The following is a 10,883-nucleotide window of genomic DNA, read 5'->3' on the forward strand; positions in this document are numbered from 1 at the left end:
GACATAAGGACATGGAATTCTTTACAAAATTGATAAAATAAAGTCACTTTTTTTTCATTTAGTTTTCAAATAAATAAAGAATCATTACATGCTTGCATCACACATGTGTTTCTGTCAACACATTACACAATGTTTAACTGTATACTGCCATCTAGGATTGTAAAATAGGAGTTCACAATAGGTTTAATTCTTTACTTAAATCTGCAAATTTTGAGACAGATTGGCAATTATTGGGGTTAAATTAAACTATTATTTAGAATAAAGAAAAATAAGTGATTTATTGCATTATCCATACTGATTCATCAAATACCATTTATATTTTTAAGGATTTAACTCAAATTGCAATCTTGCCATGCAAGGGGAGATAACTCCAGTAGAATCTTTTTTTTTTTTTTATTAATAAAGGATTGAAAAGAGAAAATTAACCCAAACTTGTAGCGAGGAAACAAGCTTGTTGACACCATTTTTACTTATATTTTTCATAAAGGATATTTAATAACTTATACTCACATATTTCATTTTTAAAATTCTATCTCATAGTTTTTTTTTATTTACAAAGAGGTGTTTTTTTCTGAATAATCTTTGAAATTTTATCTTAGTACACAATAGTAATACATGTAACAATTTTTTTAACTTTGAATTAGATAGGTAATAAGACATTTTTGGGTTCAAATACACCATTGAAGTCCAAAAGCAGAAAAATATGAATATGAAAGTTTTATTTTGATTCGATTCACATATATTATAACAAAACAAACATAAGCTCTTGAGAGCTTTTTACTCAATATAAAATAACATAAACACAACTAGTCCAAATAAAAAGCAATAAGGTCTTTCCTCTCGTAGATTTTAATTTTTTTTATTTTTTAATTATGACATCTTGAAAGGCTATTATATTTTTTTTTCTTTGACGCTTTACATCGATGTAAGGCGTCAAAGAAAAATAAACAGCTGTGCCATAAGTGCATGATACGCCCTTTGTCTTCTGTGAGAAGTTTTATGCAATAATCATATTAAATAATTTCTGAGAAACGGTGCAACATGTGAAAAAAAAACTCAATAACTCCAAAATTAGATTTTGAATCATCACCAAAAAGTATACAGATCTTTAGATAAATATAACTAAGAAGTGTGTAAAGTTTTAAGCAATAATCATAAATCGTTTATGAGATATTGCGCGACATGTGAAAACCCACCCCCCTTTTTTATCAAAAAATTAATAATCTTCCCATGGATAGAAAACAAGTGCCTGTGGAATTAGGGCTTAAAACAGCCTTCCTAGACGTCATAATTATTTGGACTATATCAAACTATGAGATATTTGAGATATTTTATGCTGTTCTGAAACAAATTTTTTTAAAAAATCTTAAAATATATTTACAAAAAAAAAAGTTTGACGGATACTGTGATAGTCAAGATGTTTTTCTCACCCTTTTTAAAATTTCCAAAATATGGTCAACATGGTCACTTACCGCAGGGTTTTTGTACTATGATTTTATGGGCTTTTCTGATAGCATGCAGTTTTCCCAGCAACAGAAATTTGGAATGATGAAATGTTTCCGCCGGTCACTATATAAGGATGTAAGGGGCACCGATAGAACTATGTGGATAAAAATTACAGCAATCACTGCAATGTGAATGAGTAAGTCGAAAAAGGTTACTTTTATGTTAAACAACTACAAGAAACAATGTACTTAAAGTTCAACAATCTTCAGTTTTTAGTTATAAATATCTACTTTTTAACGATGTAAGCGATAGTTTGTATGGGTCTCACTAATTAGAAACAAGAAGCGTCAAGAAGCGACAAGAAGCGACAAGAAACGTCAAGAAGAATAATTTTAGCGACAAGAAAACATTTTTTTTTTTTTTTTATCAAATATAAAAAAACATGCATTTAGTCTTTTTTTTTATATGCGGGCAGAAATAAATTTTTTTTTTTTTATTATTGTATTGCATGATAGATGAAGAAATTAAAATATTTGTAAGAGCAAAGGAAATGCACAGGCTATAAAATGAAAATATAAACAAAGATTTTTCACTTTCCTTTGAAGGATTTATTGATTTATTGAAACAAAAACATGAAATATTATTTCCTTTCTTTCTAATTTTATTGTTCAATTCATTTTTCCTGATAGAACCAACGTTAGCTGTGGCTTCACCCTAAGGTAATACACAATGTAGAACATCAAATGAGATAACGAGGCGCGTGTCCCTTGTTTTATTGCTACAGGAACATCCAATTAACACCTTCAACTTTGTACACGCGTCAGACTATGCAATACGCTAGTTCATAGCCTGGGATCCGGCCCAATCTAGCTGCGCGTCGTAAGGGCCAGGTGGGGAACAAATACCATGTGATCGATTCAGTGCCAGTTGACTCTGAATCTAAAGTGAGGCTGAATAAATATTTGCATAAATTTTGATGTTTGATGTAAACCAGCACAATTGGAATCCAATTGACACCTTGGACATGTGAAATCTTAAACTTTTAACTTTCTCACCAGGCGATTGCTGATAAGAATTGACCCTTTTTGCTTACTAATTATCATCATACTACTAATTAGATATGATAACACTATACATCAATTCATAAAGAAAAATAATTACAGTCTAATTTTTACTAATTGATGTTAAACAAGAATTGATTGGATACAGATGTAAAACAAACATTGAGGACAAAATTAGTATTAACCAATCATTGACAGGCAGTACATTGATACACGCCTGGCTATACTGACAAGATTAGCCAGGACCCCAGGCTAGCTAGTTCAGGGAAGCAATGCGCATGTGCAAGATCGATCGTGATTTTGCGTTATCGACTAATTAGATACGAGATTTGATAAACTGGGGGCATTATCAGTTTATTGATTTACCAGATCGGCATCGTTATTACTGTAGTCATATGCATAATTTATTTTCACATGCTATGGCAAACGAAAATATATACAACATATGACAAATAAAAGGCAGCAGAGAACAGAAGTTACAGAGTATACAATAATATTATGACATTATATGTGACCTAATTTTCCAAACGGCTGCATTTGAATAAATGCATAGTTTTACTGTCAGAGATTTAGAATAAATTATCTAACTTGTGCCGATTTGGCCAAGAATAGTAGAATAAATATAAAATTCTATGCGCACAGATCTATACGTTGGGCATGATAAAACAAAATGATATTCGTCTTCTAAAACATTCATATTGCAACATATACAAATTCTATTTTCTCTTTGAGTATTCAGATAACTACCAACTTCAACATTTAATCTAAGTGTGCCGCTACGCAATTTTGTTAATATAGATACATTACAATGAAAATCTAAGTATCTTTCAAAACCAAATACCACTTTATATCGTTTATAAATACAAAGTTTGTTACATTCTTCTAAAGCTGAAGATTCCACTGACATATTAAAACAGACTATTTTGACCGTTATGTTAATTAATCTTAATTACAAAAGGAACGGTTAGATATATGTCACCTGACTTTGAATGTTACCTTCACGCAAAAATGGACAGATTCATGCTGTGATGTTCACTTAGCAGATCGTCTGTATATTCAAGAAGGTACAGGTGCTATTTCATTACCATATCTGAGGAACTGATCTTAGGTCATAAAAATAATAAAAGTCAATCAACACCTAGGCCATATGGTATCATAAAGTTTTACCTTAAACTATTAATCTCACCAGGCGACAGTTAGAGACAATTTATATACCCTTAGTAATCGTAATCATGTTCTGACAGTTAGGTACCATTAAAATATATGTTCAAAATGCTAGCCCTGATTGCATGCGTGTATTTACATAAATGTTTTGTGCTTAATTCAAATGCATCGGATATTGACAATTTTTGAAAGGAGGGGAGATGGGTCGCGTTCAGCATTTTATTTTGATATAATTATTGTGAAGCATACATAATATTGTATACAGAACATCTAGTTAATTCCAATATATTCACGTTAGTAGGTAGAAAAATAATACTAAATGCGATTTTTTTTTGTTATACAATTACTATAGAAAAAAGAACCCCCCCCCCCCCCCCCCTAGACAAAAAGAAAACAATTATTGTCGTCTTGTCGAAAGCAAGGAGGTCTTTAAGATTTATGAGTGAAATAGCTGCCTACTTGGATCTTTTGACATACATCCTTCTTTTTGACAAGTTTCGCGAAAGCGATACTTAGCGATGCTAGGTTCCGTCGTCAGCATTCACGCTGACTAATTCAGCATTTAGGTTCAGTCTGTGGTTAAAGTTTTGTTTTACATCAAAATCGTTGTCAAACATAATGGAATTTCGGGAAATTGGGAGCTTCTTTCTTTCCAAAGTACAGTATCCAGGGCAAAATTTTGCAAATATTTATTTTCATTTTTCCGTAGTTTACTACTAGATGGACTTCGTTTTTCCTGAACAGTTAATTTCATGTTTTGTCTGAAGTAAAGGTTTTCGTGCAGTCGTCAATAACCGTTTTGTGTAATCGTCCAGTTGCAAGTTAAATGCATATCCATGCAGGTCAAGATCATGATAATGATATATGAATGTTGAAACTATTTTGTTCTACATTGCGCTGGACTTTCACTCGTGTGTTCAAAATGCAACAGTCAGAGTAAAGACATTTATCAATATCTTGTAAGTGGGTGCGAATTTTGCTAAGATTTTAATTCCATATGACGATCTGTAGCTGTTTGATTTTATGGGAACTTTATATTTTTATTATGGTTTGAACAAGGAACGTATAAACTGTACCAAGGTTTAACGGTCAGATTATTTATACAATATTGAAAACATAACATTTATGAAGCCACATGATGTTTATTTTTTATTGAATACATCGCATAATATCATTCATTACGACTATGTGTTATGACCAGCAACAACTTTTTAAAAAGCTCCGTCTTACATGACAATCATATGGTTTAGATTGTTTATCTATATTCTCCCGAAAAAAGGCTAAAGAGAATAAATTATGTAGTGTCACCATTGTATGCTATACTGTTTTCGCAATTAATGCCATTACGCCAGCATGTTTCTGGAAATTATTCTCAATCAACAAAAAATTATATTTCTGCACATAAACTTCTTCAAAGTTCTTAACAGCTTCCAGGGACTTGAAGGACCTCGTTCCTTCTTTATCAAACATTTCGTTTTTGGCTTTTTGCAAGCAGTAATTTCAATTTTCTTTTCCAATTTTCTCCCGTAATTTTTAAACACTATGTCCCGAAATTTTTCAAAATATTACTTATTTTACTTTATTACACATAAACATAAACAAACAAAAAACAGATGACACTCAACGACTTCACAGGTAAACGGGAAAGCGGCAGGCGTCCTAATAAACGCCTATTAAACACCGAATATTGATGTGTACCATATATGACTTTGCCCCCAGTTCAACCAAATCTCGTATATTCTCGCATGAGTTTTAATTAAACGCTTGACCCACTCAGAATTCTAGGTCGCGAACAAGCTTTCCCTGAACTACTGTATTACACGCGCCAGAATATACAATCATTGTAAATAGTGAACACCTGTTGAAAACTCAAGATTGTCATTAATTTCCTTTAATCTTCAATCAATATGCATAAACATCATAAATATCGTTAAATGAGGCAATCATGTCACTAAATAATATGATGAAAATATTCACATTTTAATTATGTTTTCCTCTTGTTTGATTTCAGTTCTTTGTATTTCACAATTTGTGTCTGTATTTTCAGGACAATGATGTACAAATAATTCATTTTGCAAGCTTAATATATATTGTACAAATCAGTAGAGTTTAAAAAAAAAAACAAATTATAAGATAAATATATTATTGTTCTAAACACAAGGAAAAGTAATCTCATAATACAACAGGGTAAACGTAATACTCAGTCTGGCTGTTATACTTGACATTCATAATAAATGATAAAATATCATGTAAATAAATGTTTCAATTTTTTTTCTATCAAATGAATGTTAACTTTCTTGTTGCTAAAATTGTTTTCTTTTGTATAGTCTTTTAATATTTATTTGGAATAAGTAACTTTGATTAAAAAAATATGTTTTCTTGTCGCTTAATAGTTTCTTGTCGCTTCTTGTCGCTTCTTGCCGCTTTTTGTCGCTAAAATTCTTCTTGTCGCTTAATAGTTTCTTGTCGCTTTTTGTCGCTTCTTGCCGCTTTTTGTCGCTAAAATTCTTCTTGTCGCTAATTAGTGAGACCGGTTTGTATGTATGTTGATCCCTCCCTTATTGGATCACACATAGATAGGGTACCCACCATAGAGAGGCGCGAGGATACAGTGGGTACATTCGGGATTAATGGATGTGTCAATAACGTATTTACAAGGAAAATCCATATCTCACTCAAAAGTATTTCAAGGACACCACGCACTATATCAGAAAGTCATTTTTTTATATTTGTCGGCATTCAAATAGGAACGAACCGTGCGCCTCTCCTAGCCGACATTCTATTATTTTAGTTTCCTTCAGACACTTGCAAAAAAAAACAAAAAAAAAACCAAAGAATATCAAAGAAGTCAGATCATTTAATTTCAAATTCAGATATATTGAATATGTGCTTTCCATTAACAATCCTTAATTTTTTTCTTTTATTGGGTGCCATTAATATCATTCAGAACTAGAAATCAAGGAAACAGCAGAAACGGCTTCTAGCGCCCAATTTCTACTTATGCCTGGCGCTGATTTTTATTTGAGGCAACTTTGTGCCATAATGTATGACGGTAAATGAGACGATGTAAATTTTAAAATTTAACAATCCCCCTATCCTAGTAACTGGCCGATATACCAATTTTACCTAAATATGAAACTCATATATTTCCTAACTCGGTATTCAAGAGCTTACAACTGCTACTCGGACTTCTTCACCAATGTCTGAGCAGAAAGTTGATGAACCAGCGTTATCATCAGTAGTGTCATTGAAAGTCTCCATCGTCCTTTTAAAAAAAATCATCGGAAGATACCAAGATATTGTTAATAAATGTTCCGTCAGCCATAAAAGCAACAGGCACGAAAGATGTAAAACAAATCAAACTAGAATACTAACGGTCTTAGTTTTGATTTTAAAAACAGTATTACCGCTTCTATTATAACAATTTTGAGAAAATTTTCAATGAGGTTTTGATTTAAGTTTTTATCCTCATCATCACCGGAACATATGTATTTTAAAACATTTCCTGTCACTGTTATTAAAATGTTGATACCAGTTTTTAAAACCAGCTTACCTTTTCCCTTTTTAGTGATTTTCACAATGCCGTGTTTTCTAGTTTCTCAGCAGATGTCATCTTTTCATAATGTCATATATATCCTCTTAAAAATTTACAGTTTTTGATGTTTGATTTGGAGGATTCATATTTTAACAGACTATCGGTATTCCAATAGGTACTAATTGTGCACCCCTACCAATCGATTTGTATTTGTACTCGTATGAAGCAGATTTCATTCAAACCCTTTCAACTTTCAACTTCCCAATTATCAATTTCCCATTTCTTAGCAGTCACATCTCCTCTGCCCCCACCCGCGTGGTGTTTACATATCTCAATTAATACGTTATTCTTCTGCATGTTCACCCTATACGGACTTCATATACAGGAGTGTGCTCCTAAAGCAGAAGTTGCTCAAACAAAGTTATGAGGAGAACAGACTAAAAATGACACTCCGTAAATTTTACGGACACCATCACGAATTGGTTGATCCATACGATGTATCTTTGTCCAAACTAACTATGGACATTTTTACCACGTGTTAGATTGTGGTTTGTCATTACGTCGTCAAGACGTGGCGAGGTACTTTTCCATCCCAAATTAATTTGTTGGGTTTTAATGTTGTGTTTGTTGTTGTCATCGGATTTTGTCAAATGTCTTAACGTTTGTAGTTGTAAATCGTATTTTTTTTCTGTTGTATTCTTGTGTTGTGTTGGGGATAACTACTCATCCAGTTCATTTGGTAGATTTAATTTTGGATCAACGAAATTTACACTATATATTTGGTTTGCAGTTTGATCAGAAGAAACACCCACAAAGCTAGATAATACAATTAATTATCTAATTACTACTACAATTAAATATTAATTAGTATTATAATTTTCAGTGTTTTTAATATAAGTTAGATAAGTCATACAGATCTAATCTTGAATTTCATCCAAATTCTTTCTTAATTTTCGGAACAAGTTTTAGAAATTTAAATGTTACGTCACTTTTGGCGTTGCATTGACTATGACTAACAGGGGTATGATTTTGTAATGTATTCGTTTTTATTTTATAGCTAGTCATCACTTCCGTTTAATCATTTATATCTATTATATAGTCATTATATAAAATTTACTGTTTGCAAAACTATGTATTATTCTTGATAATAATTATGTTTTTGTCCCAGGCGGATAACCTTGGCCTCACAACTTTCTGGAACTTTTGGTCCTCGGCGTGCTTCAACTTTGTAGTTGTTATGGCTTTCAAACTTTTTACATCTGAGCATAGTTTTGTGTGGACGTAGCGCGCGTCTGGCGTATAAAAATATTTTTTTAACCTGTTACCTTTTGATGGCTATATTATTCGTTTGTTTCTCTGTCCTATATTTTCTCCCATTTATCTGTTTATTTATTGTAACCCTGTCGTGTAATGTTGTCATTTTAATGTTATAATAAACACTGCCATTAAGGCGGAAGGTTTGGCATGCCACAAAACCAGGTTCAACCCACAATTTATTCAAATTTATTATTGAGAAACAATCTCTTTGAAAATCTGCAACCTTTTGGAAGAACATCAAGATAGAGTTCATAATTAAAGACAGCAATAGTATACCGCTGTTTAATAGTAATAAATCGGTTTAAAAAAAACTCGGGTCACAAACTAAAACCGAGGGTAACACAACAACTACAAGAGGAAAACAACGGAATAACAGAAACGTCAATTTGAAAGGAAAAAAAAAAACAAACAAACAACCGCCAACATGCATAGAAACGGACCATCTGATAACAGCTATTCCTGACTAGGTTCAGAACATTTCGATCCTTTAACTTTACTTTCCGATATGTAGATGATGTTCTCTCACGCAATAATTCAAAATTTGGTGACTATTTGAATGCATCTATCCCATCGAACTAGAGATAAAGGATACTACAGATACAGTTAAGTCTGCTTCATATCTTGACTTACATCTAGAAATTGACAATGAGGGTCGGTTGAAAAGAAAACTTTATGACAAAATAGATGATTTCAGCGTCCCAATTGGGAACTTTCCATTTCTATGTAGCAATATTCAAGAAACGCCTGCATACGGAGTATATATCTCCAAATTGATACGATATTCTCGGGCTTGTATTTCCTATCATGATTTCCTTGATAGAGGGTTGCTGTTCACAAGGAAGCTATAAAACCAAGAAATCCAAATGGTGAAGTTAAAATCATCCCTTCGTGAATTTTACGGACGCCATCATGAGCCATCATGAGCTGGTTGACCGTTATGGAATAACCGTTTCACAGATGATATCAGATATGTTCCTTGTGTCGTTAATACACTCCACTTGCACATACCGAATTAGACTATTTACCGGGTTTGTAATAACATGAGCAGCATGACGGGTGCTACATGTGGAGCAGGATCTGCTTACCCTTCCGGAGCACCTTAGTTCACCTCCAGTTTTGGTTGGGTTTGTGTTGCTTAGTCTTTAGTTTTCTATGTTGTATCTTGTGTAGTATTATTTGTCTGTTTGTCTTTTTATTTTTAAGCCTTGGCGTTGTCAGTTATTTCGATCTGTGAGTTTGACTGTCCCTCTGCTATCTTTTGGCCCTCTTTTACACCACTAGGTCGATGCCACTGCTGGTGGACGTTTCTTCCTCGACGGTATGATCAGCCCAGTAGACTAGTCAGCACTTCGGTCTTGACAGGAATATCAATTATATGGTCATTTTTTATAAATTTACTGTTTGCAAAAGTATGAATTATTCGAAATAGTAAGGATTGTTTTATCCCAGGCATAGATTCCTTAGCTGTATTTTGCACAACCTTTTGGAATTTTTGGTCCTCAATGCTCCTCAATTTTGTACTTGTTTGGCTTTCAAATTATTTTAATCTGAGCGTCACTGAAGAGTCTTATCTAGACGAAACGCGCGCCTGACGTATCAAATTTAAAGCCTGGTGCCTTTGATAACTAATACATAAATAAATAATATGATAGTACATTACAACATGTTAACCAAAGAATCACAACGGAGACCCCAATGAATTTATGACAGTATGACAGTAATTTAAAACTTTTTTTTTATTGTAGACATGTACTAAAATATCAATTTGGGATTGAGTTTATAATGGTGTTATAATTTGTATTTTCTTACCACGTCGTTTAACTTTTAAATTATAAACAAAAAGGACTCTGCATATAGATTTTAGAATATTTGACTAAAATTCATATAAATAAAATTTGTCTGGAATATTATATGTAACGGTACTGAGAGATATTTACTCCATTTACACACGCTACTGGTTTGTAATTGTATGTATGTAGAATAAAAATAACATAATGTTTGATTGTGAAAATTAATGATAAATAATAACTGTATTTGAGGTAGCAACCGAATGAAACAATCAAATACGAAGACAACACATGTTTACACTAACTATCAAATGTTAAAAGAAATTATGACCTAACAGTTAGAATAAAAATAATGTTTTATCATTGATTATAACGTAAAAAAAATGTATATATAAACTGGTAGTTCAGTGTTAAAAAAGTTAAATAACAAGCATATTAAACTCCAAGGAAAATTCAATAGGAAAGTTCTTTATCAGATTGCAAAATCAAAAGCTCAATCATATCAAACAAATGAAAAACAACTGTCATATTCCTAACTAGGTACAGGTATTTCTGTATGTGGAAAATAGTGGC

General features: G+C 32.3%; 1 protein-coding gene across 1 annotated transcript in view; it reads right to left on the reverse strand.

The window, feature by feature from the left end:
* LOC143079471 (b(0,+)-type amino acid transporter 1-like) overlaps nt 1-1,593 on the reverse strand; it is a 45,587-nt gene extending 43,994 nt beyond the window's left edge. Inside the window, exon 1 of the mRNA XM_076254820.1 lies at nt 1,473-1,593. The gene's annotated coding sequence lies outside the window, so the exon portion shown is untranslated. The remainder of the gene's footprint in view (nt 1-1,472) is intronic.
* Nucleotides 1,594-10,883: the final 9,290 nt, after the last annotated feature.

The sequence above is a fragment of the Mytilus galloprovincialis genome, chromosome 6 (genome assembly GCF_965363235.1).
Source record: "Mytilus galloprovincialis chromosome 6, xbMytGall1.hap1.1, whole genome shotgun sequence".
Lineage (NCBI taxonomy): Eukaryota > Metazoa > Mollusca > Bivalvia > Mytilida > Mytilidae > Mytilus > Mytilus galloprovincialis.